The sequence below is a fragment of the Crinia signifera genome, chromosome 4 (genome assembly GCF_055691185.1).
Source record: "Crinia signifera chromosome 4, ASM5569118v1, whole genome shotgun sequence".
Classification (NCBI taxonomy): Eukaryota; Metazoa; Chordata; class Amphibia; order Anura; family Myobatrachidae; genus Crinia; species Crinia signifera.
The window spans coordinates 151,477,484-151,503,383 of NC_139220.1; positions in this window are offsets into that span (position 1 = coordinate 151,477,484).

Here is a 25,900-nt window from a genome sequence, read left to right on the forward strand (position 1 = left end):
TTAAACTGTGCAGATGGCCCCCCTTCAGGTCTGGGCCCCATAGCAGCTGCGCCCCTTGCACCTATGGTAGTTACGCCCTTGCTGTTAGTTGTGATGTCCTTGTACTACAGCCACAATTAGGTCATCTCAAATATATGCATGAGGATCTAATTTATATCAGGTCCCAGTTTTATAATATTAGACAGTTGACAGCTATTTTTTACAAAAAAAAAATCTGGATAATCTTCTTTACCGGTAATTATTCCACTAACAGAGCTGCACCAAATTATAACGAGACTAAACTTTTGCTTTAAGAATCCGTTAATTGCCTCACTGTTTATCATGTGTTAAATGAGAAGAAATTTACCATGCATCTTTAGTTACATACTGTACTGTATGCTATTTGAAGAGGAAATGGGATTCTAAGCAATCAACCACGTACTGTAGTATGTTGTTACACACTGATACCTGCAAATAAAGATCTTTAACAATCTAAATGCCTGGGATCAATATACAGCAGATCACTTTATATAGTGTTATTTCTACAGATTCCTCTGGGGAATATGGATTAAGGAGGCTAATCCCTGTTAGCAATTTATCCAATGTGGAATATATACTTTAACATTTTAATACAATTGTTATATGACAATTGTATATGAAAATTCTATTTTTACCATCTACTGTACTAAGAAGTAAAGGATTTTACATGCTTTACAATATTTTGGCATATACCTCTGTGTTCTGACATGTACTTGTATGGTTCAGTTTATATTACAGTACAGTATGTGATTTTTTTTATAAAAATTATTATTTAGTACTGATATAATTTGTGTATGAACACACCTCATACATATTTGTTCTTTTCTTTCCTGAAAAGATCAGACAGGTCTTTTGGAGCTGATATACTTGACTTCTATGCTGTGATTTTAATTGTTGGGGCTTTTAAATTTTTTCTTTATTTAAAAAAGCTTTCTGTATTATGTAGTGGGATGCAGGGGAAGATGTGATGCCAGCGAGTTGTCTTATATTTTAAAGCAACAGGAATTTAAAAGGCAAACCCATGTTGGTTTTACCCATTTAATTGTTGCCAAATAAAATACAAACTATAGTAATTTACATAAATCCTAACCATGCCTAAATCTCAAAAGGCTATTTATTTATTAACAGTTTCTTATATAGCGCATACATATTATGCAGCACTTTGCAGAGAATATTTGAACATTCACATCAGTCCCTGCCCCACTGGAACTTACAATCTATATTCCCTACCACGAGTACACCGACACACAGACATCCTAGGGTTAATTTGTTAGGAGAAAATTAACCTACCAGTATATTTTTGGATTGTGGGAGGAAACCAGAGTACCCAAAGGAAACCCATGCAAGCACGGGGAGAATATACAAACTCTGCACAGTTAGAGCCATGGTGGGAATTGAACCCATGACCTCAGCGCTGTGAGGCAGTAATGCTAATCATGACACCATCTGTGCTGTCCTTTTAAATACAGCCCTAATGTTTACAATATGAATATACAATATATAGATCCATGTGTTCATGTGACTATTCTAACATATCAGTAAATAGAGCTTCACAGACACTAGCACTAATTCTAAATTACTTTTTAAATATGTTTTCTTGTCCTTAACTAGAACCTCTCCAAAGTTATGGATTATACAGTAAATGTGGGTTGCATAGTACATCATATAGAGTTATATGTCCCAATAGTAGATATGCGTGGTTTACATTTTTCAAAATCTAAAAATATCACTATTATTTTGTTTGCATCTACAGAACATAAAGCACAATGACAATGATTTTAAAGTATAATATTAGGCTCTACTGGGCATCCTAAATTAAAATGTCTGCTTAGTGCTTTGTGGTGTTGTAATTGTGAACATCAAGCTATGATTTATGGAAGTTTTGTCCTTCTTTTGTCATATAAATGCTTATTGTTGAGCACAATGGCATAGCAATCAACCTTCCTATTGGTTACACTAATTCTGAACTCTGAAAATAGATTTTTGCATAGCAAATGGTAAAGATCTATATAATATAGAAATAACTGAAATAACTGGTGTAATTGCACGCATTGGGGCAGATGTATTAAGCCCGGCAAAGTAATAAAGTGGTGATAAAGTGGAAGGTGATAACACATCAGCCAATCAGCTGTAAAAAATGACAGTTAGGAGTTGATTGCTGTTAGGAGACATTAATTATGGCTCAGTTCTGTCATGTCAGTTCTGTGTTCTGTTTCAGTCTGTTTTTGGTATTTGACTCTCTGGTGGCCTCCAGTGGTGAGTCTGTGCCATTACAGCCCAGTCTTCTGTGAGTTGATTTATGAACAAGCCTGACTTCGTTATCCCAGCTTGGGAGTTGGGCTGGATCTGTCACAGGTGTTTTGATCACCTGAGCCCTTCTTAAGGCATTCTCCCCAGCACTGTCCTGCCAGTGATAGTTCCCTGTTTCCAGTTTCATGTTCCTGTTGCAGGGAGTTCATTGCTTGTCCTGGTCTTGTCTTGGTCCTGTCCTGGTCAGTGTTCCTGTCTTGTCCAGTCCTGCCAGTCATTCCCAGCCTGCACTCCTCCATCTGGTGCAGCTGGGTGTCATGGTCATGACAGTTGTATGTTCAGTTCAGGTCACATAAGTGTTCCATTGGGTACACACTTGTTTTGGGGGTATCGTGTGTTTGTGTACTCATTATTTACTTTGGTGTATTTTAGGTGGGAGGCACCCCGGTTCTGTTGTATCCGGTGTCTGCGACTGGGTCGCACTCCCCGTCCTTGGCCTGGTGTCACTAGACAGGGTGTTACTCCCAGATAGTGCCAGTTAGCTAGACCTCCTCTTGTCTCTACCTCTGGCGGTCACCATAGTCTTGTCACCACGTAAAACCTGGTTGCATCGGGGTAGGAGCGGGCCTAACTCGTTCTTTCGAATGCGGCGACTACAGGAGAAGCCTAGTTAGCAGCAGACAACGGTCACCTGTCCGTGGATGTCAACAGAGTTAGTGTAGGTTTCGCCATGGCCATTCTAAACAGCTGTCCCAGCTGTGAGTTGACACCCAAAACCCTAACAATTGGTTGGTGCGTTATCATCTTCCACTTTATCACTGCTTTATCACAACTTTGTCACTTTACCAGGCTTAACACTCAACAACATCTCTGTAACAGATATGCAAAATATCTGCTAACACTGCCAGCATCACTCACACTTGTTATATAAATTCAAATAAATATGATGAGTACAAAAATATCATATTTCCTCATTAAGGTAGACATTACAGGTCAATAAAGTTTCCTTGGCAATTTTCACACCTATTTTGACAAATTTACTTTGCAGACAAAGAGTTAATACATCTGCCCCATTGTTTTATATATTTGTTGCTTGAGAAAGTCCAGACTCTTCCTCTCAGTGGAATAAGTAATATGCAGCTCTTAACTGGGGTATTAAAGAAGAACCTCCCTTACTGGCATTCGATCATGATAGTCCACATGACATCTGATGAGGTTTCGTTACCTGAACTCCATTGGCAGAAAATGAATGAGAGCGAGAGTTTTACTACCCAGGAATTTGAGGAATCAATCAATAAATGCTTGCAACTTACAGAGAGGAGACATTTAAAACCCAAGACTACATAAAAGATAGGTTTAAAATTCAACTTCATCCAACTTGGTTAAGAGGGCAATACTACACCATTGGCACATTTTACATGCTGTACAATTCCCATATTAGTCAAGCTGTATCCTAAGACGCTATTGCTCTCCTATAAATGCAATGCAAATAATACAAATGTGATCACCAACTCTAACATACAGTACTGTATATCATAAAATGAACAGTGGTTGGTTAAAGGTAAAACAAGCAGTTCACAAATGCACAGGTTGTGTTAACTGCAGATTACAGGTGACAAGTTTTGTGGTACCAAATCAAGCATTATTCTTTTGCTATTTTGACCATTTTACCATTAACTATTTTAACTTGATGGACATACTGTATGTCTTTTTTCAACCTCAACTACTATGTTACTATGTATTATACAAAAACAAGCCATTGCTGATGACATGTGAAACAAATTATGCGCTATATGTGATCATACAGTATGCCCAGGTTATTGATAATGCTATAGATACTAACGTTAGACAAAATGATTACATACAAAATAAAAAGTATATGCAAACTACATAATTTTTTTTTTCTAGCATTCTGTCTATTTGGCAAATGAGCACTAAAGATGAATTTGGACAATGAGTATATAAGTGTACCCTTTCAAATATGGTTATTAAAATGACAATGCATTTACAAAACTATGCTGTTCAATGTAAGAGTATTATAGATCACATTTTACTATGCATGGAATACATACAAAAGATTGACAGCGATATTCCGATGAATACAATCCAGTAAATGTATTACTTTCTCCCTGCACCCTCTAGCTCCAATCCTCTCCTACTGCATATTAACCATACCCAAAACTGCCACACTCCTGTAGCCAAACCTTAATCATCCTATATAGTGCCTAATCTCCCCAAAAAGCCCCAAACCCTCCCTCCCTCACACACACACACAAACACACACATTCCAACAATAACCTGCCCCAACATACTTACGATAGGAATGTTGGCAGTCGGGATTCTGGCAATGGCCCTTATTCTGAATCGAGCGGTACGGCCCGCGTGCGGCCGTACCGCCGATGTTTTCAGTCTGCACATGCGCAGAGGTCAATCTGCGCATGTGCAGCCCAATTCGCCGAAGACGTATTTCGTCCGCCGCAAAGGGGGCGTATAGGGGCGTGAGGGGCTTCATACCCTCATTTCCCTATGCATACGCCCCGCGTTTCATGGGCGTTCCCATGCAAACGCGGGGCGTATGCATGGTAATGAGGGTATGACGCCAGTGATGGGGGCGGAAAGCTGACGTCGCCGGATGTCAGTTCTCCGGCCCCATACAAGCTATCACACGGACGATTGTCCGTGTGGTCTCAGCTTGCGGGAGCTGCTGGGGCGTGCGGCCCTGCCTTCGATGGTCGACGACCATCGAATGCAGGGGGCAGCTCCCACCATGGTGGAGGCGTACGCCCCACCATTTTCATGCGGATCGCCAGCCGTCCGTGTACGGACGGCCGTGGCGATCCGTAGTGTGGGCGGGGATTGGTTTGTGCGGCCGGAGCACCGTGTGCGGCTCCGGCCGCACGATTCAGAATAAGGGCCAATGTCAGTACTATTGTGCCTGTCTTCTGTCTGCTAGTCGGGATTCTGGGAGTATGACTGCTAGTATCAAAACCTCCAGGAAGCTAATGGTATACGCTTGACATGATATACAATAAGTGGACCTCTTTAACAAACAACATTATTAATTAAATGAGTTATATTAAGTAGAAACACTAAACAAAAATACATGTACCATACTTCAAATCAAAAAATTAATTTTTTCAAGTAAAATGTTTTAACACAAATGTAGAATGCTGACTTGCAAATAATTTTGCATTATTTGAAAAGTTAATATATTAACTTGCTAACAAGTCCTCTTGAGATCTAGAACATAAGGAATATACAATATTGCATGCTAATCAAAAATTTAAATCCCCTAATATTTAAATGTTAGTGGAATTTATCAATGTTACAGAATATGTATTTAACATAGTTAACACACATGTGCCGTCTTAGTAAAATTAACACGTCCACTTGGGTAATTCTTTATAACTTTCAATGTAGTTTTGAAAATATTTCTCTAAGAAACCATTTGCTATATGGCATCAGCTTAATTATACTGAACACATGGCTATTAAAAAGCATTTTTTAAACATTGGCTTTAGTATGGAGTTTTTTAATTAGGTAAAAGTTTTTATTTTTAATCAGTAATCCCTTTAAGCAATAGGGTAGGGTGCTTACCTTAACTCTTTAAGTGAATTATTCTGTTGTCACTCAGTGGTACTATAAATGTACAAAACCTCTTTCTGGGGTAGAAGCAGTATCAGCACGTAATCGGCACTTATGTACTCATATCACTTCTCCCCCATATAAGGAGGAGAGAAGATCTGTGACAGTGGCCTGTCATTATCATTACTGCGATCTTTAAAATAGCACAACAATAGCAGTGGACAATGGGGGTGATTCTACTTTACACCCTCCCCTGTGCATGCACATAGTTATTTATGCACATATGCAGCCACTGTGTGCGAGCGGCACATCAAAGAGGTTATTTGACGATTGCTGGCACACAACAGTGCGGGTGGGGGACATTGGCGGCGGGCCAGGGGATTCACCCATGGGAACGCCCAGCTTTTCATGGGCATTCCCATGAAAACACTGGGTGTTCTCATGGTAATTCCCAGATGGCGCAGGTGCGGGAGGCTGCTAATGTCAGCGGATGACAGCTGCCCACCCACTTCCCCCACAGGGTGCACGTAGATCTGAGACACCACATAGTTGTCTCGGATCTGTGAGTACTGGAAAAAAATTATTTGATGGTCACGGATCATTGAATGATTTCTCCCCTGCATCCAAGGCTGCAAGTGGATGTTTATGCTAAAGATCCATTTGCAGCCGTGCGGGGGATCGCAGCATTTGAGGGGGGGTTGGCGACTGTGTAGGTGGAGTACAGTCAACTAGGATAACCTCCAATGTTCTGACTGCTTCAAATGTCAATGCCCATACACCACAGGAATCGGGACATCTGTCAGAATGAACTTAGGTCTACAGTCATTAGGTCGACCCCACTAGGTCGACTGGCAGGAAGGTCGACCTGACTTAAGGTCGACATGGGCCAAGGTCGACATGACGTAAGGTCGAATTTGCATAAAGGTCGACATGAGGAAGGTCGACTGGTCGTAAGGTCGACATGGGTTTTCACTGTTTTTGGATCCGAATGTCGACACAGTCGACATGGACACAGTTGGCAATGAGAATCGGACCCTCGCATCGCTCGCTTCGCTCGCAATGCTTCGGGCACGGTGCCTCGCTGCGCTCGGCACACTATTTTATTCTCCCACCACGACCTAGTGGATGGTAGGGCATGAAATACCGCCTGTCGGCACATGTCGGCTCAAAAAACAGTGAAAAACCCATGTCGACCTTATGACCAGTCGACCTTCCTCATGTCGACCTTTATGCAAATTCGACCTTAAGTCATGTCGACCTTGGCCCATGTCGACCTTAAGTCAGGTCGACCTTCCTGCCAGTCGACCTAGTGGGGTCGACCTAATGACTGTAGACCTAAGTTCATTCTAATAGATGACCGCATCCCACACCACAGCAGTGACAATGCTGCATAATTTCTGGGCTGCATAGAAGACCATGCTATATTCGAGAAATCATTCCCAGGGAAGCCAGCCAGGAGAGCTTTAACGGGCATCACCGGAGAGGGGAGTTTTCTCTCAACAACTTTGGCATCCACGATATTAATACTGATGTCAAATGTGGCCTTTTATTGACTCCCATGTAATTCCATTTACAGCACACAGTCATTCAGCATAAGATTAATTCATGACCGTGGGAAGTAACTTGACACTTCCCACAAGGTTTATGTAACCAAAATTATTCTTATGTGAAGTAGATTAAGAAGATAGTTCAGGTAATACAGTATATGCTACAGTTCTATAGGCTAAACCAGCAGTTCTCAAACTGTGCGTCCTGACCCCAAAGTGGGTCCCGACCTTCTCACCATGGCTGATGACTTTTCTAATCTCAGTCAGTGATTCAAGGATTCTGAAAATTCTGTTGGATTGTCTGTTATTTTAGACTCCTTCCATCATTTTGTGCCTCCACAATGCTGCCATGCTTGTGCTGTCTGCTGACTACACATGTGATGTGATGACATTCTGCAGGACCTTGCTGGGGTCCTGTAATTATTTTTAGTGTCTAATGGGGTCCCAGAGCAAAATAGTTTGAGGACCCCTGGGCAGGGGCGTAGCGAGGGCGGAGCCACCGGAGCACGCGCTCCGGGCGCAGAGAGATCAAATGGCGCCGGAGCCGCGTGCCACCGGCTCCCCTGCCTTCTTTCCCTGCCCAGCTGCAGCGCTTACTTACAGTAGTAGTCGGAGTGGAGGTGCCGAGATTTAGCTGCCTGTGACTCAGAGGCACCCGGCAGGTCAGAGCAGCAGGGACAGTGGCATCATGGGTATTGTAGTTTATATGTTACTGCTCTAACTTTGAGCAGTTAACGTTTAAACTACAAATCCCATGAGGCCATGCTTTGTCCTGGGAGGAAGACTCACACACGTGAACTTGTGAGACAGACAGAATGGGAACCGCGCTGGTGGGATCAGGATGCAGAGTCAGTGAATACATTTGAGAGTTCAGATGATAAGGCTGTCCTGGAGGGAGATAGCTCTGGATGCTCTCCCTCCCCTGTGTTTATCGAAGCAGGAGCAGCAGTGTCAGGAAGAGGACTCCTTCATGCACAATATGTGCTGACCTTTTCACTGCCTTGGTAAAGATCGTTTTTTTTTTATAAGATAATTAAATTGGTAGCTTATTCAGTATTATCTGTTACTATTCACCTCCTGCAAACAAATTGGTGTGGGTGTGTGTACATGTGTATATATATATATATATATATATATATATATATATATATATATATATATATATATATATATATATATATATATATATATATATATATGTATAATGGGCAACATGTGTGGCTTATGTGCAATTGGCATTACGGCATGTGGCATTATGTGTAATGTGCATTAAGGTGTGTCCTGTAATGTTAGGCTGTGCCCCCTTTTTGCCACGCAAGAGCCCTGCCTATTATTATTATTATTATTATAATTTTATTTATAAGGCGCCACAAGTGTTTCGCAGCGCCGTACAAAGGAACAATACAGGGAAACAAAACTTGGCATAACATTGAATAAATAACAAAAATACAGTACAAATAAAGAGCGCCACAGATCAATACACATTACAGCTTGGATATAAGTAGAGAGGACTCAATCAACATACAACTAGAGGCTTGTGGCCAATGATGGAGAGGAGTATGCAGATGAAGATGGTCACTGAGTGTTGGAGTAAAGGAGAGCTGTGAGTGAAATGTGAAGAGAAGTGGGCTTTGACAACAGGAGGGAAGAGGGCCCTACTCGGAGGAGCTTACAATCTAGTAGGAAGGGGAGACAGACAGATTACAAGAGGTGCAAGCGAGGGGGTGGTGGTTAGATAGCAGGATGTAAACAGGAAACAGGCAAGGGGTCGGAGTCTACTACAAATCTGGGTCTGAGTGTGTGTGTGTGTGTGTGTGTGGGGGGGGGGGGGGGGGGGGGGGCGCGAAACATGCCCTTGCTCCAGGCACCGTGGCTCCTAGCTACACCACTGCCCCTGGGCTAAACTAATATTTATGTCCTTCATTTCACACACACACACTTCTAGCAACTACTATGTTCATCTATCATTTTGATTTTTGAGTAAAACTGAAACTTTCTAAAGTTAGTTGAAGCTTCCTTCTACTCGTCTGCTCAAAAGATTATGTTATTGTTATAACTTTGCTGAAGCTGCCTTGTACCTTGTCTGACACCTGCAGTAACTTACATAAGGGTAACCTTACCTAAGGGTTGCCTGCAGTGACGTAATGTAGCGTAAACACAAACTCCTATATTGAGCTGAACTCTTTCTGTGTGGGTAAATTTCTTCAACATTCTGTGTTCCAAGCAATAAAATAAGAAAAAATTCTATAGGTACAAATACAAAATGGATTTCATAGATTCCGATGGAGTCCAAAGACAACTTCTCGGTGATACAGCTACCCACTTTGCCTCAGTAAAGAGGTTAAGCAGGAAGGACTATAGTGGTGCAAATCATGCCGCTATGCTACAGTACATTTAACGCACAGTGTCGTCAACCCTTATGATGCTCTGGCAAATACTGTAGGTGTTCATGCAAATGCATGTTTGCTGACCGTAGAAAGAGGTGTAATGAATATGTAGCAGATATAGCAATGTGCAGATGAAGCTCATATCAACAATAAGCCAGGTCATATTTGATCAATAAAAAATATTATATAGATTTATTTGCGATGTTAAAATATGTAGTCTTGCATTGTTCTCTTTTGTAGCACACAAAGCACAAATCCTGTTATTTATATCTGTGCAGACCTTCTTTTTCATCTTATTGTTTGATAAAGCACACTTGATGCATAAGCTAATACCTCATTGTAGTAGTCCTGTCAATCTGTACTTAGTTTCTCTCTTTCTTTACATTGATTGGTTGATCTTCAAGATTTATTTAGGCAATGAAGCCAGATCATCCATTATACAACCTAAAATCCAGCCTAGGGCTCTTTGGAGACTAAGGGACCAGTTTATTTGAAATATTTTTTATGAATATCTTTTTTACAGATCAGTATATTGCTAAAAGCCCTATGTGGGCTCAATCATGCTCTGAGGTTCTGACCTCTCATAATTTGTACTCAACTGCATTTAATAAACAGGTATTTATGGTCTCTAAATCTCTTAAGTATTTCTCTGAATGTGCATCCACCTACAATAGGGGAATGTTAAAGCTGGTTACAATAGTCGCTTAACACATGGATCAATTTAGAGCAATACTGCAATATCTTTATCTCATTATTACTACTTGCTTTGGTTTCAGGCTTATCTATCTCTCATTCTTTCTCTTGGTGTCAACAATTTATCTTGTTTATCTCCCTCTTTTGCAGTTCTGCTCCCTAAATACCTCTACATCAGAACACAGATACAATACATTTCTACTTGACTTAACTAAACACTGAACTTGACTTTCTTACAAAGAACATGTCTCTCTTATTTTGCTTCCAAAGCCAGAAACTCACACAACTTGCTTGTGGAAGATTTAAACTAATCCCAAATTGAACATGTCTTTTACTGCTAGGGGAGTTGCAAAATATTCAAACTGTTACTTCATTCTTAAAGAAATTTAGATATGGCTCTTTATGCACTAGGCTGTTTGATTAATGTGATGCATATATTATTCGGGAATAAAAGAGACACACTGGAGAATCACACAATCATACCTTTATTTACAAAGCAGCCGGGACAAGTAAGCAAAAATAAAAAAGTTCTCTTTTAACTGTAACAACCTGTTGTATGCTAAGGGATTATTTAGACCTAGTCACACGATTGTCAATTTGCAGGTCAGTGATAATCAATAGACTGCACATGCATACGGGTCATATTGGGCATGCGCAAGGCCATCCTGGGATAAAATCATTCAATATTTTTTATCGCTGGCTGTATACAAGTTGACTTATAGAAAGCTGGCGTTTATGGTGGAAACTGTGTGTTTTCTGGGAGTGTCAGGGAAAATGCAAACTTGTCACTTTTTATATCATGTTTATCTATTATTTATGTACTGTATGCACTCCTTTTTTCACACACTCTCTACCTCCAAACATATAGTAGGGACCTTCATACTTATAATTTTACCACTTTACTATCACTATTCTTTATTGTGATGCCCTGGGGGGGTCCTTAGCTGGATCATGTTTCGGGTTCTCTGCGTCCTAGGTGGTGACCCCAGAGTGTTAGGGACCTGCTCGACAAGAGGTGACCTGGACGATTGGTGGGCAGGCCAATATCACTGGCCAATGATATACTAACAACACCTTATTATATATTATATTGTAATGTAGTGATCGCATAGTGCATTTGCACCCTCTCTCTCTGTGTAAACCATTTTATAGTCAGCAGATGGCACATTTCATTACTGAGGGTGTGCAATTTAGAGCCACTTTTCCCTACTATGTATCTGTGTAGAAATACACACCTGATGCTTGAGAATGCCTCATCTAGATTGGCACCCCTCCCCCACCACCCTCTATGTTTTTAAGCAGGGAACCAGCATGGACTACACCAGTGGTTCCCAACCCTGGTCCTCAAGTACCCCCAACAGTGCATGTTTTGCAGGTCTCCACACAGAATCACAAGTGCTATAATTAGCTCCACCTGTGGATCTTTTCAAATGTGCCTGAATTATGAGTGCACCTGCTGGGTGACCTGGAAAATGTGTACTGTTGTGGGTACTTGAGGACCAGGGTTGGGAACCACTGGACTACACTGAGACAGAGGCATCATTCCAAGTAAGTCCTATTTATTTGTATATAGTGTCAGAAAATTTGGGGTTCGCATCTTGGCGTGGGGCCCCTGGGCTGCTCTGGCTGAACTGTCTCAAGGCATCACAACTTAAATATACAGTCACTTTTTATATAATGTTTGTCTATTATTTATGTATGCACTCATTTTCTCACACACTCTCTACCTCCAAACATATAGTAGGGACCTTCATACTTATAATTTTACTATCACTATTCCACTACCCCCTGGGGGGGTCCTTAACTGGATCATGTTTCGGGGTTCCCTGCATCCCAGGTGGTGACCCCATAGTGTTACTCGACAAGAGGTGACCTGGACGATTGGTGGGCAGGCGAATATCACTGGCCAATGATATACTAACAACCTCTTATTATATATTATATTGTAATGTAATGATCGTATAGTGCATTTGCACCCTCTCTCTCTCTCTGTGTAAACCATTTTATTCTCAGCAGATGGCACCTTTCATTACTGAGGGTGTGCAATTTAGAGCCACTTTTCCCCAAAATGCAAACTTGCCCAGGTGTTTGAGGCAAAGGCATGTGATGTCAGCTAAGGTCCGGATCCGACTGCTTCTATCACAGCCGCCGAGTTAGTCCTGAGCTACTCACCGACTGCATGCACTGGAAATATAATTTGATGGTGAGCAGCTTGCAAATCGATTTGCAGCTAATCGTCGATGCAGCTTATTTTCACAAGCCATGCTAAGCAATTTGCAGGCTTGCATGGTGCGTTATTTCACTCTGGCGGGCGGCATATTTTTAATTGCAGGCCTCTACAATTTAGCAGAGCAGCAATTAGGTATGAATAGATCCCTATGTGCAGATTTGAAAACACCAACCTGTATTTTTGTACTGGGATGGCCATTTGTACATTGGCGGTTATTCTTGTTCACTCGCAAAGGCACAATTACTCTCTAATGGACAAAACCATATGCACTGCAGGTGAGGCTGATGTAACATGTGCAGAGAGAGTTAGATTTGGGTGTTTTATTGTTTCTGTGCAGGGTAAATACTGGCTGCTTTATTTTTACAATGCAACATAGATATCAGTTTGAAGTACAAACCCCGCCCAAATGTAACTCTCTCTGCACATGTAATATCAGCCCCACCTGCAGTGCATATGGTCCTGCATCATGATCAAAGGAGAAAGTCTCTGAGCAAGCCTGGAAAAACACTTAGATGCTAAAACCCTTTTATAAACTGTGGCATCTGATTTAATTATATACAGATTATGATTGTTGTTTGCACCCCTGGATATTTTTACCCAATACTTGTTCAACCTTATTTTAAATTAATTTATTGTGTCTTCCGATACCACTTCTCCAGGTAGAGAGTTCCACAATTTAACGTAGAGCAGACGTGGAATACACTTCAAGTAATCTGCATCCCCTTGCGGGGCTTGCTGCGCTGTCTCTTTTTACGCGTCCGCTCTACATGCTTCGGGTTCGGTGGCTCACTGTGCTTGCCACATTTTTTTAAATCATCTCCATGCCAGGGTGGATAGTGGGGGTATGAACAGGTCGGGAGGACACGTACCGCGTGCCCTCGCAGGGCACGGTACGGTCTCCATGCTTCGGGCTGATGTGGATAGTGGGGGTGTTTCAGGAACACATTCACACCTGTCATGTCAGGCAGGTTAAAAATGGTCAATGATTTCCACACAATGTAATAAGCACTGACACAACGCTGACTGACTACGCTAACTGTGTAACGCTGACTGACTACGCTAACTGCATAAGCTCCGGTTAGGCGCAAACATACACACAGTCGCAGACACAAGCTGACTACGCTGACTATGCTGGAACACTAAGCTGATTCTGACAGGGACACTACACTGACTACCTAACTGCCGCCGTGAAACTACACAAGTACCCCATATTCTAGATGAGGTCAAGCCTTTGTAAAGAGGCATAATTACATTTGAGTCCGTAGTCTCCATGCCCCTTCTTATACAGGCTAGTATCCTGTTAGCCTTAGTTGCTGAAGGACTCCATTAGACTAAGATGCGTGAGCGTCTCACACGCACGCGTATCCCAGTCACTCAGTATCTGGGCAGTGGAAAAACCTTTCCCCGGTCTCAGCTTCAGGGACACGGGCAGGGCTGGGGGGGGGGTGTTTTCCAGAGGGACGATAATTACCAGCGACGGCGAGCGGGTAGGCGGTGGCTGGCAGTGGGGAGCTCCGTTGGAATGGGTCAAATGTGTGGCTCGTGTGCGCGCCCCCTTCAAGCGGATGGCGGGGCCTGGCAGCTGGCGAGGGCTGGCCCTCACAAAGATGAAGCTGGATCCATCTGTTCTATTCATACATACAGGGCCTCATACATACAGTACACATACATTTAAAGAAGAGACGCCCTTCAATGGTCGGCGCTCTAGGCAGCTGCATAAAGCTGCCAAATGGTTGGGTCTGCCATGGATATAGGCAGACATAGATAGACAGACAGACAATAGATAGATAGATACAGTAGATAGAGAGAGAGATAGACAAAGAGATAGACAGATAAATAAGGACAGACAGACAAAAACAAACTCACTCAGTCAGCTCCTCTCTAGGGTTCTGTCCTGGGCCATCTTTCTCCACTAATAAAGTTGGAGCTCCACAGTGGGATCAGATGGGGGCATCTATTGGCTCCAGGCCGTACTGCAGACAAGCAGTAAATCTGGAGCCGTCCTCTGCCTCACCCGAGTCGACTCTCATGCAGGACATCAGTGGCCTGGGTGAGTGCTTCATGTTTGCCAGCGCCACTGTCTGTCATGCAGTGTGACAGGCAGTGGCAGCTGGCAGTAGCAGGGTGCAGAGCAGGGAGAGCACCTCTACTGGCCCTTGCCTCCCTGCTTTGCATCCCTTGTTGAGTGGGTTACACCGGCCCTGCATGCGCACACCCAGATAACCAGCAAGATAAAAAGTTGCATGCATGATTTTACACATGGAAGCAGTCACAGGTGGCCCAGGAGCAACTTGAGTCAATGCAGGAATACACCACCACTCCAGCCAAACCCTAAACATTACCAGAATACTTACGTTTGGGATATCAACAGTTTTGGAATTTTTTTGAGATCCCGACACCACTCTTCTCAACAATGTTGGGATTCCAGTGCTAGTATCTCAGCTGCCAGCATCCTGAGCACCTTGGGGTTGACAAGATGAAATGGAAAGCCCAACGTCTAAGTGATACCGAAGCCTTGGGGATAAAAAGTTAATGTGAGAGCTGAGTTATACCACTTCTGAAAGGTCTAGTGAACTCCCCCAATGAAAATATATTTATATATATATATATATATATATATATTCTGTATATATATATATATATATATATATATATATATATATATATATATATATATATATATATATATATAGTTTGTAAAAGCATGGCTCAGAACTGTTAGAGGTCTTTTCAAAACCGTGGCTCTTAGATTCTCGAGTGTGATATATACTTATTGGCTAGTTTTGTATTTTTTTTTACTATCATATTATTATAAGTGTTTACATTTTGTAATTAATTTATAATTGTATTAATGTTTCTATTTACTTTCTGATTTTTGTTATCATTTCTCATATAAACAGTTCGAGTTAGATTTACTAAAGCTTTTACAAATCAAAAGTTGCCCATAGCCTGTACTCTAGCCATGATTTCCCTACTGTTTCCTATAAATTGTCAGAATCTGACTGGTTGCTATTTGCAACATGAACACTTTAGATATTTTAAGCTTTAGTAGCTCTACCCTTTCATAGTGAATTATGACTGTAATGGTCATGCAAATTGTGGGAGCTTATGTACTGTACATGCATAAGTGCACATGCACACACACACATTAATTTAGTGGGAGCCAATTATTTTACCAGTATATTTTTGGAGACAAGAGTTCCCAGAAGAAACCCATGCAAGCACGGGGAGAAAATACAAACTCTGCACAATTAGGGCCATGGTGGATATCGAGCCCATGACCTCAGTGCTTTGAGGCACCAATGATAACCATTACACCATCCATGCTGCCCCATTTATTGCACAGAACATAAAAAGTAAAAATAAAAAAAAAGTTTGTATCTGATGTTTTTAAAATAGGATGTACAAAATGGAAGTTGTTGAAATACTTGATACCCCTGTTATCAATGCAGATAATAATAACTAGAGATGAGGATCCGAGATGAGGAGCCGAACTCCCACGAACTTACCTGATCCGAGGCCGGATCCGAGGCCGGATTCGAGGAGTTCGCCGGTTCCTGACAACTTTCTGAGTCCAAATCAAGGCTAAAACTTCATCATCCTGCGTCGGATTCTCGCGAGTCCTGGAGATATATAAGTCCCTGCGGTCGGCGCCATTTTCAAACAGGCTGGTGATTTCAGACAGCCTGGATGTGTCCGTGTCTGCTGAGGGGTGGGAGGGGGAAACCTGCTGGGGGGGATGATTAATGCATAGAGGGGGCTACTAGTGCTACAGAGGGGGCTGCATTATTTTAATAAAAAATTATTATTATTTTTTTATAATTACTGCTGCCAGTGCCCAGGGGTGCCCACATGTGTGCTGTATTTGTCCAGGGGTGCCCACATTTGTGCTGTATCAGTCCAGGGGTGCCCACATGTGTGCAGTATTTGTCCAGGGGTGCCCACATGTGTGCTGTATCAATCTAGGGGTGCCCGTATGTGTACTGTATCCATCCAGGGGTGCCCACATGTGTGCTGTATTTGTCCAGGGGTGCCCACATGTGTGCTGTATCAGTCCAGGGGTGCCTGCATGTGTGCCGTATAATTCTATGGGTGTCCCCATGTGTCCCGTATCAGTCCAGGGGTGCCCACATGTGTGCCATATAATTCCAGGGGTGCCCCCATGTGTCCCGTATCAGACCAGGGGAGCTGCCCTTTTTTTTAATGAAAATAAAAATATTTTTTTTTTATTTTTTTTTACTGCAAGAGCTGTTAAATGTGTTGTAGTCCAGGGGTGAGCCAAGAGTGCTGTATAATTCATGGGGTGTTGCTAAGTCTGCCATATAATTCCAGGTGTACTGCTCTTTTTTATAATTAAAAGAATGCACATTTTTATTTTTACTGCAGGAATTTGTCTGCCGTATAATTCCATGCCTGCCGCCATGTGGGTGAGCCAAGTGTGTCATATAATTCATGGGGGGCTGCTAAGTGTGCCGTCACAGTCCAGGGGTGATGCTAAGTGTGCCGTATCAGTCCAGGGGTGAGCCAAGTGTGCTGTATAATTTATGGGGTGCTGCTAAGTCTGTTGTATCAATCCAGGGTTGCTGCCATTTTTTTATTAAAAGGAGTGTCACTATGTGTGCCGTATAATTCCATGTGTGCTGTGTCAGTCTAGAGGTTCCGCCATCTGTGCAGTATAATACCATGTGTGCCATCATGTGTGCTGTATCAGGTCAGGGGTGCCACCATCTGTGCTGTATAATTCCTGGGGTAAGCCAAGTCTGCCGTATAATTCATGGGGTGCTGCCAAGTGTGCTGTATTAGTCCAGGGGTGATGCTAAGTGTGCCATATCAGTCCAGGGGTGAGCCAAGTCTGCCAAATAATTCCTGGGGTGAGCCAAGTCTGCCGTATAATTCATGGGGTGCTGCAAAGTGTGCTGTATTAGTCCAGGGGTGATCCTAAGTGTGCCATATCAGTTCAGGGGTGATGCTAAGTATGCCTTATCAGTCCAGGGGTGAGCCAAGTCTGCCGTATAATTCATGGGGTGCTGCCAAGTGTGCTGTATTAGTCCAGGGGTGATGCTAAGTGTGCCATATCAGTCCAGGGGTGATGCTAAGTGTGCCATATCAGTCGAGGGGTGCTATTAAGTGTGCCGTATCAGTCTAGTGTTTGTGCCGCCCACTTGTGTCGCTTACCATAGTTATCCAACTACTTCCGTGCAACCTTTTGGCCTAAAAACAATATTGTGAGGTTTGAGGTGTTCAGAATAGACTGGAAATGAGTGGAGATGAATGCCATTGAAGTTAATTATAGCGTAGGAGCGGAAAAAAATTTCTGCGATTTTAGCAGTTTTTATGCATAAAAAAAAAAAATCAGAACCCGAAACCCAAACATCCAAACACAAAACGTTTAGGGGGTGTTTTGGCAAAACCCATTAGAACCCAAAACCTGAAGGTAATGCCTGCCGAGAATGGCTGTGGATTGTCGAGCTCCCGGCCGCAGCTGGATGATCCATGGCCATATCTCGCAGACACACCCCTTTTCGACATTCCGCAGGTATTCGGCAGGCGGGATTCAATGCTAGTCGAGCCAGCCAAGAGCAGGACATGGTCACGGCTGTCGGGCCAGCACGACAGTCGTGAAACAGGATTGAATATCCCCCATTGTGTTAATAGTTTCATTGCTTTATACTGAAGCTTCAGTAAATATAGAAATTGTTTACAAAAATGACAAACAAATATTTTGTGGTACCATATGCAATTTAGTAACAGGATACAGTTTCCATTTACTTTTACGCTAGTACTTGTTTATATACAATAATCTCAGAGTATCAAAAGCTTCACAAATTACATTTTCTGTAGTTAAATTATAAATATTGTTAATATGAGTTATGAAATTGAACATTACTATGGTGCCTCGAGCAGTTAGTGCCAGTGATCTTATTGTCATTAATTGTTATCTGAGTTTGTAATAAATAACACACATTGAAACAATAAATCATATGTGAATAAATATTCATTTAATAGCTATATCATTTTCCTATTTAATTAATAATACTGCTGAATATGTATAATGCAATATAATGCGCATGTCCTTAATATAAAACCAGATAGATATTTATTATCATCTAAAATTAATACATTTACATTTTCCCCGTGAATTATACTATTAAATAAAAAAAAAAAGATCTTGCTATCTTGCTTGGAATTATTCATATGCTCTGACATCAGCTTGGCATTTTGTAATAATGGCATGTCCAGACAGAATTGATGATACCTCCTCCTCTATAACTGAATATGAATTCATGGGTTTTAGCATCCCCAGTAAATAGGACACTTGAGTCCCATATTTGAATTCACCAACATTTCTATGACAGTTTTAGATAAAATGGTCTTCAAAAGGTGATTGTCATTAGATGCAGAAAAGAACTCCATCTCTTTAACACGTAACTACTGTGCCATTTTAGTGTAATCCTGTTCAAATTTCAAACATTCCTAGTTAACATAATCAAGTGGCATGAAATGTCCTTTAAAATGGCAAGTATACAGCACAATCTCAATTGATACTTAGCAATGGTTCCTCTCTTTCAAAATGCACAATAGATTTCAGCAAGGAGTTTTTAAACAATATGTACCGAGTTCACATAATCAGTCAGTAGAAATCAAGGTACAGTATTAGTCCTAAAAATGGAAATGACACATACAGTGGTTTTGTTCAGTTTCATAGTATGAGCCCTAGATTCATATTACAAATAGTTACTATGTGCAGAATATTTTATTTAAACACACACAAAAATGCCATTTGTTGGCATTTTGTCACTGGTCTTCTTACTGCTAGTTGGGCTGCTGGTATCGATATTCTGCTGCACCCAACTGCTGGGATGTTAACGACATCCCTAAACTGTGGTGCAGCAAGAAAAGATGAGCATGGCAACATGTGTACCATACTTTATTCTTCAAGAAAAAGTAGCATGGAACATGCCAGCATTCTGTTTAAGTGGTAAATCTCTGTCTCCTGATTAGGGTGGCAAATCCCAGGATTGGCGGGATCCCGGGATTTGGACACAAAATTGACGGAATTTCAATCCCAGGAATGGAGTTTCCAATCCCGGTATTTTGGAATAAGACTGTGCATGCGCAGTCTAATGCCGGGCAGCGTCTGAACACCCCCTCAGGTGCTACCTGGCTTCTCCCATCACAGGCTGTGTGGCTCTGCGCAGCATGATGTAGTCAGAGGTCACAATGATGTAGTCAGAGGTCACAAGGTGGTGTGGCCGCACAGCCACACCACCCGCATGCCTCGCTGTCTTCTGTACCACCTGACCACAACTCCCGGCCACACCACCCGCCCAAGCTGCACCGCACTGGCCACACCACCCACACTGTTCCCAGTCGCACTGCTCAGCTCTCGGCCACACCGCAATGCTGTCTGGCCATACCCACCAATGTAAGTGAATATGCGGGGCGGCTGGGCATTTTTTTATTAGGGAAGCCAAACCTGGGACTGAAAAAAATTCCCTGGGGTTGGCTTCCCTAATCTTGATGAAAGGGACTAGCTTCCCAAAACATCTAAAATAAATATGCAGCTTTTTTGACACAGTTACTACAAGGCTCTGAGGGAAGCCTTTTGTGGATACTATATATATATATATATATATATATATATACAGTTGTGGGATGGAAGCGTCACTCCAGGTCTTTAGTGCAAAACAATTCTTTATTTGTGTCTACGGCGTTTCGAGCCTCAGCTCGTCATCAGGACATACAACATGACAAGTGATAACAACATGATTTATATACTCACATACCCTCGGTCTTCTGGCATCTCTCCGTCCGTTTCCTCCCCTCGGCGTCTCCGTCCTCCCGCCGTGTTTCCGGCGGAGGTGACGTCACGCCAGTACTTAGAAGCCGGACAGGGCGCCCGGAGACCTGGAATAAGCACACATGCAAAATCTGTGAATAACACATTTCAACTCCGTGGTATATTAAGCATCTCATCTGCTTATTGTCATACAGTGGCAAAAAAACAATTATTCTGTGCTGCGTGCTCAACATCTCACATCTTAATATTGTGCTCATCTTAATAGGACCAATCCCATTCACAGCCACTAGATGTCGCTCCCTCCAATGGATTGGATAATACTAAAGTGCTAGTGCTGATGTGCTAATACATATATAAAGATAAAAATACCCATGAATATGAAAAAACATTAATAAACATGTTTATTAATGTTTTTTCATATTCATGGGTATTTTTATCTTTATATATGTATTAGCACATCAGCACTAGCACTTTAGTATTATCCAATCCATTGGAGGGAGCGACATCTAGTGGCTGTGAATGGGATTGGTCCTATTAAGATGAGCACAATATTAAGATGTGAGATGTTGAGCACGCAGCACAGAATAATTGTTTTTTTGCCACTGTATGACAATAAGCAGATGAGATGCTTAATATACCACGGAGTTGAAATGTGTTATTCACAGATTTTGCATGTGTGCTTATTCCAGGTCTCCGGGCGCCCTGTCCGGCTTCTAAGTACTGGCGTGACGTCACCTCCGCCGGAAACACGGCGGGAGGACGGAGACGCCGAGGGGAGGAAACGGACGGAGAGATGCCAGAAGACCGAGGGTATGTGAGTATATAAATCATGTTGTTATCACTTGTCATGTTGTATGTCCTGATGACGAGCTGAGGCTCGAAACGCCGTAGACACAAATAAAGAATTGTTTTGCACTAAAGACCTGGAGTGACGCTTCCATCCCACAACTGTATACATAGGGTTAACTTAACCCAGGAGCTGGCACCCAGGCAAGAAAAGGACCCAGTAAGTCGGCAGAGTGACGGCCTTCTCCACAAATCTATATATATATATATATATATATATATATATATATATATATATAGCATCCACAAAAGGCTTCCCTCAGAGACTTGTATATATATATTGAATAAACAGAGGTTGGCACTCCGAGGACTTGATACAAAAAACGTGCTGTAATAAAGCTTAACCCCTTTGTCAAGGTGTAGGTGATAACAAAAGTCAAACAAAGTGCTTTCCTTTTAAAGGAGTGAACGTTAGGAGCCGCGACAGTCTGCAGCGCATCTCTGCCGCAGGCGGGTCTAATACCCGAACTGCTCTGACAGAAAGATTGTCCAGTTGCCAAACTTCCGGGAGGGAGGGGGCGCCATGTGAGACGCAAGCTGCTGGGTAGCTATGGCAACCCTCCTGTTGACGTGGTCCCCGGCGGCCAGTGCTGGAGCGCAGAGCATCGCGGCTCCTGTTACAAAACATTATACATTTAGTACATATTCACAAGTGCAAGCAGTAAAGGATAAGTGTGGAGACAGGAATGTGGATGAAAGTTACTTAAGATGCGCTTCAGTCTACTGGCGCAATGCAGTGTAGGTGCTGGTGACGTCAGGGACGTGTGTATAAATAGTTAAAACCAGGTCCTTAAACCATGTTTACTGCATATAATGCCCAGTTGAGACCAACATGATTGCATATAAATGTGAGAGTGCAGTGTAATAAAATCCTCTTGGAAGTGCTGGATATTGGGTGATAGGTTAGCTGTCTGGAACTAGGCCCTGACCCTTTTTTTCAATGCCTTCACCCTCTTTGTCCCTTAGCCCTGCCTTCTAAAGTTGGGAGGTATGCAATGATATCTATGTCTACCTGCATTTTAAATAAGGTTTCTCATGACAGGCTTTGGAAGCGGAGTAGACACTAATAGTGACACAAACAAATAGGTACAGGGACCAGACTGGGGTAGCATGGCAGTAGCAGACGCACTGACGGTAGCAGATGTACTGACACAAAAGCACAGGTATATCCACACAGAAGCTCGAAAAAAGCAAGTACATAAAGAACACATTAAAACAGAAGTATTTACACAATACATAAACAGAAGCTCAGTATGAGCAGGTACATAAAGGTATATCAAACATGACTAGAACAAAAACTGTATTAGAGCTGGTACAGACTGCAATATTCAGGTAAAGTATAAACCAGTATACAGGAACAGGATCTTGCAGAGCAACAGCAAGCTCAGAGTAGTTAAAGATATGCAAAGTTTGAATGCACGACAGGGTCTGTACAGAGACTATGGCAGGCTGGGTTATAGAGGGAACAATACACAATCAAAACCGCTACAAAGTACAAAACCTTTTAATGAGGAGAGTCACTACAGGTGGGAAGCCTGACACAAAGGCAGAGTGCAAAAGGCCTAATTATGAGACAGGTTAGACTTCACACAGAACAAAGACAGTAGACAGGCTGCAGTTATACAGACCTGCCAGAGGTGACTTATAACAACTGGTATATTATTGCTGGCACCTTTTCCCTGCCTTATTTAATTAATTATCCATACAGTCAATTCTGGAATTTGTAGTTCTCTAAGGAGGGGGCAGGGATAAAATAATGTAAAATTATGTGATTTGCATCCTTTAAACCCCCTGAAGAACCACAAATTCACTGTATTTGGTAGATAGGGTATATGTTTGTGTGTGTGTGTGTGTGTGTGTGTGTGTGTGTGTGTGTGTGTGTGTGTGTGTGGAGGGGAGGGGGGTCCCATGGGCATGCAGGAGATTCGCTCACCTTTCCATGGGGCTGATTTTTGAGAGCCTACCAGCTGTTCCGAGAGGGTGAGCAAGTATGTTTTGGGGTCTGTTTCAATGCAAAAACTTTGAGCTAAAGCCTTCTCATAGGCTAAAACTGAACTTCTTATCTTCCATCCCCCGAACATCCCTTCTTCTCCCACTGTCTCCATCAGCATTGGTGAAACCGAGATCACCTCTACCAACCAAACGCGATGCCTCGGTGTCATCATTGACTCCTCCCTCTCTTTTACCCCCCACATTCGTGCTATCTCACAGTCTTGCCGCTTTCACCTTCTCAACATCTCATGCATCAGACCATTCCTCTCCACTGACGCGACCAAAATTCTCATTCACTTTCTTGTCATCTCCCGCCTTGACTACTGCAACATCCTTCTCTCTGGGCTACCTCTCACCCGCCTCGCACCTCTCCAATCCATTTTTAACGCTGCTTCTAGGCTCATCTTCCTCTCCCGCCACTCTACCTCTGCCTCCCCCCCTCTGTCTATCTCTTCACTGGCTCCCCATTCCTTTCCGAGTTCTCTTTAAACTCCTCACCACCACCTACAAGGCTCTCTCCTCCTCCACCGCTCCTTACCTCTTTTCACTGATCTCTATCCACACTCCCTCCCGTCCTCTTCTCTAAATCGCTGACCGCCGACTGACCTCTCACCTAATCACCTCCTCCCACTCCCGTGTCCAAGACTTCTCTCGGGCTGCCCCCCTGCACTGGAACAACCTCCTGCCAACCATCAGGCTTTCTGATTCCCTTACCTCCTTCAACCGCTCCCTCAAAACCCACTTTTTTCAACTAGCCTATCCCTCCTCCTAACCTCTTTTGATCATCCTATCCTGCCTCCGTTCCCATCCGTTCCTACTTATCCTATTGTCTTTCATTTGTCCACCCACCTCATTTTAGTATGTTAACTCTTATGAGTAGGGCCCTCCTTCCTCACATACTCACCCTACCTCTTTACCTCACCTGTGCTCCTGTCCTGTTCTTCCCTTCCTCTACTTCATCTTCAGTCTCCTCAACAATTTCGACACCTACTTCTGAACTGATGCTGATTTTAGTTCTACCAGCTATACCCCTATCTATGCTGTATTTTATCAACACACCCTGTACGTTACCTTGTAATTTGTTTTTTGTTTGCTATGTATGGCGCTGCGGACGGGATGCAGTTAAAATCCCGGCGGTCGGGATCCCGGCGTTCAGAATCCCGACGCCGGAATCCCGACCGCCGAAATCCCGACCGCCGAAATCCCGACACATTCTCCCTCTGTGGGTGTCCACGACACCCCTGGAGGGAGAATAAATTAGTGAGCCGAGCGTAGCGAGGCACCAGGCCCGCTGCATGGCGAGCGCAGCGAGCCCGCAAGGGGGGGCGATCCACGTCCCCCCCTTGTCGGCATTTCGGCTGTCGGGATTCCGGCGTCGGGATTCTGAACGCCGGGATCCCGACCGCCGGGATTCAGTACTGAATCCCTACTGACACTTTGTGGCGCCTTATAAATAAACGTACTACTACTATTACAGTACATTGGCCCTTATTCTGATCGGTGCGGCCGGATCCGAATATGCGGCCAGGACCGTGCATGCGAAACCCCGCCTTCCATACGGATCGCCAACTCCGTCCGTACGCGGTAAGAAGCTGGCCGAACGGACCGCACGTGTATTTTTCACGGAATACGCCTTCTCCATCTCAGGGAACCTCCCCCATCATTCGATGGTCGCAGACCACACTGACATTTTTCCGTGCAAAAGCAGGGATCTGGGCGGGCAGCTGACATCCGGAGATGTCGTATGTCCGCCCCCTACACGTGCGTCACGGCCGCATTACCATACGTACGCCCAGCGTTTGCATGGGAACGCCCATGAAACGCGGGGCGTATGCATATGGTAATGAGCCCAAATAGCCCTTCACGCCCCTCTCCACCCCCTGCTCGGAGTGTTCACATATCATGCGGGATTTGGCCGTACACCCCGCTCGCACATGCGCAGAGACGCCTCTGCACATGCGCAGACACAAAACATCGGCGGGCTGAACGCACGCGGATATAACCGCACCAACCAGATTAAGGCCCACTGAACCCCTTGTGGGTGAAAATTTTCTGATATTTCTTCATTAGATACATTCATACATTTTGAGTTATAAGCATGCTTAGGATAAAAAGGATTTCTTAACACATTCTCTTCTCCAAATAAAATAAAATAAGTATTTAGTTTTGTGCATTAATTTAATTTGCTGTCCCTTTACTTCAGCTGCCAGTGTCACCCTTCCTTAGCATGCCACTGATTACACAAATGCATTCAAAACTGTGTCTGCTTAATCATTACAGAAGAAAATACTCTCTGAGGACCATCATCAGTCTTCTGTTAATATCATAATGCCCTTTCATTAGTGCCTAAGCAACTGAGTCTGCATCTGAGTTTTCTGAGTTCTCTACTAACTAAGAGGTCTATATGTCAAGCAGTGATAAGTCATTTTTCAGGCATTTTAAAAGCAGGTTTATCACAAAGAAATAATTGATTTCTTCTGCTGTAAATTTCATCCAGGGCATATATACCGGCATCAGCAAACAATACTGAAATTAGTAATATGGTGGCAGA